The sequence below is a fragment of the Agrilus planipennis genome, unplaced genomic scaffold, assembly GCF_000699045.2.
Source record: "Agrilus planipennis isolate EAB-ADULT unplaced genomic scaffold, Apla_2.0 scaffold13, whole genome shotgun sequence".
Lineage (NCBI taxonomy): Eukaryota > Metazoa > Arthropoda > Insecta > Coleoptera > Buprestidae > Agrilus > Agrilus planipennis.
In genome coordinates this window covers 516882-521137 of record NW_020439040.1, presented here as the reverse complement: position 1 = coordinate 521137, position 4256 = coordinate 516882, and the positions used below count along the sequence as shown (strand labels likewise).

The 4256-nt window shown below is 28.8% G+C and overlaps 1 protein-coding gene across 1 annotated transcript in view; it reads right to left on the bottom strand.

Annotated features, from left to right (window-relative positions):
• The window catches only part of LOC108744273 (putative fatty acyl-CoA reductase CG5065), a 19868-nt gene that overhangs the window by 14457 nt on the left and 1155 nt on the right, over window positions 1–4256 (bottom strand). The window lies entirely within an intron of this gene.

Below are 4256 nucleotides of genomic sequence, written 5' to 3'. Positions count from 1 at the left end.
TACTAGGTATTTTAGTTGATTTTACAAATTTAATTGTAATAATTAAGAAAATTGAAACCATTTTTAAAGAAACATGTCAAAATTGATATTATTACAAGTTACCTAATAAATTTTACTATTCCTACGGCAAATTTAGTCATCTACAATCGAAAATTGTAATTTTTGTGTTGTCATAAAAATTTAGTTTTCTCCGTTTCCTATTAGACAAACGGTTCATTAACTATTTTAATTTTGCTACTCCATGACCCGTTATTATGAAAACTGATTTTACCCCTTCTTTAAAATGTTCCTAAAGAAAACTGCTCACGCAATTTAAAATTGTTTTTATTTTATCTCCTGTCTATTATTTCATCTATAATGACTTTTTTAATGTCGTTTTTCATTATTAAGATTTTGTACTCATCGAAATTGAACGAAAGGTCGTTTTTCAAGCAATTTTTCGCGCTCTTTTGGTTGATGTAATCTGTTTTTCTTTATGTAGTTTCGTTCTTTATAGAAGAGAATTTTAAATATTTGTTCGCCTTTTTATATTATTATTTGTGAAACTACACTGACGTTTCGCTTAACATGCCAGGAATTTTCAGAGATAATATACAAGGTCGTAATATTTTACAACTCAGTTTTATTATTCCAATTAAATATCTGCGTTACGTCTGTTGCGGTAATTAGCCCCCTAGTTCGGTACCCATCAATTAAACCATCGTATGGTAATGTTACCCAATATCTTATTTTAAAATCGTCACACGAATTAACTTTTGCCTTTATTAATAACAGATTATCTATGATAAACGACTTCAGAGATGCTGTTAAAATGTGGCGAATTGAAATGTAACCACATAACCGAGGTGTGGCTTCTGGCTTTTATAGAATTAAACCATACCTACATTTAACTATTATGTGGATGCTAGAAAATATTACGAGTACCATTAATTAAAGATTAATGTATGCAGAAATGTTTTGAAATGTTAGATTCTAGATGTTCATAATGCACATATGCGATGCAGTTGTTTAAACTTTAAACTGTGACAAAAAATCTGGAAAAGTTTAGATGTAACATAACTATCTACGATTATGTAAAATGATGAGGATTTAGAAAGTGTCACCACCTGCAATGTAACGTAAATCACGTCCAACTTTGAAGAAAAAAATCCACTGAAGTGCATATTCTCTACAATTAATACGATTCTTAAACCGAAACGAAAGGATACGGGTTTAATGAAAAATAAATACTATTAATTATCTCATACTTAATTTATGTTTAATCTTGTAACTATGTACATCCTGAATTTCACTTAATTCGCTACATTCGAAACACTTAATGTAATGCGCTTTTCTAATGCGTAACTTCGTAGGTGCAAAGTAATGATTGAAATTTTAAAATATTAACTTCTTTTTATAATAAATACTAGAGAGATGGATTAGTGTAATTCTACCAGAGAAAAAGAAATCCAACACCAGCAATAATAGTTCAATAAGTACAGTTAAAACTTCCTTAATGAAAATTGGTAATTAAGATTACATTGGGATAGATCATTTGTCTTAATTAATTATTTATTGATTACTATATTAAATTATTTGTTGCAATCCTCTCGTTGAAAATCCGCCAACAAAGAATTAAAATTTCATTGGTTTATTGTTTAAACGACTTTGACTTTTTGAAAGGGACTTAATGTGGTTTAGAACGCTGGTGGGGGTGGTATTTAATGGAAAATCCACCGGAACGAGGACATGAACCGTAATGGTAATAAACAAGCTTTTAACATCAAATGAAAGGACAGTATGTTTAAGTTTAATGATATGCTTGATTGAAATTTAAAAGTTAACGTAAATCAAACAAAATTTGTTGTCTCTGGTGTATTAAAATATGAAACAACTGATCTCACAAGAATAAAGCCTTCGTGATGTGTTTTCGGTAAACCTTAAAGAAAGGGAGCTTTAGGGTTAATTTTTGTAAGCTTTATCTCATCCAAGTCATATTAATGATTACCTAACTTTGTATTAAATTTACATATTTACAACAAAATATGTATATTCCAACGAAGTATTTGAAATTGACACTGTAAAATTTGACTTCCATAATACAAACATTAATCTTAAATTTAAAGTTGCACGGAAAAATGCATTCGAAATACAAATTGAAATAAAGAAAATGATCAATTAGATAGAAACACATATTAAAAACTACCCAAACACAAGTAGTAATGACATCTAAAACAGAAAATACCTGGAAAACACTTAATAAGTATTTAATGTTAATAAAGTTCCAACTTTAACTTAATTTTACGTATAGGTAGGTACATGCATTTACTACTGTAAAGTACATCATACACAGGAAGCAATTTGTTGGAATGTTCCAGTAACAAATATGAGAAAGGTAGGTGATTTACATATATATTGATGGTAAAGGTGATATGATGAAACTTTCCAGCGAATGACCGTATAAATATTAGTGGGGCACGCAGATTGCGTACAGCCCCCCTTTAAATTATATTTGGGCGAATAAAAATATGTAAAAACTTGCAAATTGTATTTTAATCTATGTTATTGCATAATGTAGCAATAAATTTTCTTTTTCTTTCTCGATTTTTCCATATTCAGAGCAATAAATAGATATTGCTGTTTCAAAATGGAATATATTAAGAAATTTTTTATACTATTCAAAAAATACACTTTTACCCCATTTAACATGTAATTGATAGTCCTACAACACTTTACAGTGTGATTATAATGTATGTACTAGGTTTTACCCGCAGCTTCTCTCGCTTTGATGACCAAAATACGCGTTAAAGGTCACCAATGATCACATAAAACTATTGTTTTCTATCCCCTCGGGAACAGTTCTTTTTCTGTCCTTTTCTATACCCTTGACAATGTGTATACAAAATTTCGATATGATCGACTGAGTAGTTAAGGCGTGAAAGGGTAGCAAAGAAACAAGTTAGGATTATGGAACTGATAGCAGAAATGTGAAGAATTTATTGTTTTTCTTATATCAATATTCCTCATCTAACCTTAATAAACCTCTATACTACCCTTACGTGTTTATTATATCCTGCTGAATTAATTTACGGCAATCCATTTCCGTTACAATATCATTTATTCTAAAAATTTACATTGCAGAAGAAGATTAGAAAATTTCATCGGCCTATCACGTACTAAGTGCAAGCTTTTAGTTAATTGTTATTGTTAACTATACTGTAGTTAATTAATATGTAGGGAATATGATATTTATGAAAATATACAAAAGTTATTAATGATTATTAAAGAAATGTTTCTGCAAATTTTGGTGGAGGCGCCGGGACAATTTAAAATAAAAGCTATATGGAGACATAATTCTGGTTTTACTGTAGTAGATTGATGAAATTTCATCTTAAAATTATATTTCTTTCGTGTTGACACAGTTAAGGATGCTACTTTATATCCTTTTTTACAATCAAACTATATTTTTTGGTGATATATAGGCAACTTAACATACAGCAAATATTACAACTTTAATAATAATATACTATATAGACAACTTAACATACAGCAAATAGTTTGATAATTAAGTGAATATACGAAAAAGCCGAAGTAGTTTGAATTGAGTTTTTGTACGAATTTGCTCGTATTAAACAAATTCCGCTAGCTTGAGGTGGGAAAATCTTAAAATTTTCCCATGATTACGGACCTAGAATGGTTACTTTTCCTTTCATAAAAATTTCCACTTAGTAAATTTCCATAGTTTGCTAATGTAACAACGTGAAAGTGCGATAAATGCGGAAGAGGTCAGATTATATTAATCTGTACACACAATGTGCAATGTACCAATTCACTCATTTGCGTAACTATTTTGGCCATTTTAATTACTTACAAATAGACATTGGTCTACGATATTAAACAACTTATTAAACTTTTAATTAAACTTTCTTTAACATTTTCTGCTACGCTTTTTAATGTTACGCTTTTGTTATATTCATTTGGGGGGCCCAGTATTTTGATTTTACATTGAATAATATCTAAGCTTTGAAAAAAACTTTTAGAGAAAAAAAGTCGAAAAAGGACACGGAATACGAACATATATTAGGGCAGTTTTTTAAAATAAAATAAATTTTGAATAACTCTTGCTATGTCAAAAAAAAAAAAAAATCTGAGTATTTTGAGTGTATAGGTGATTCTTTTAGTATCTGTATTTTATAATAATATTTTATATAAACATTATAATCTTTTAGTGTAGATAGAAACAGAAAATTCAAAATAACATTAAGCGGTTTGTATAT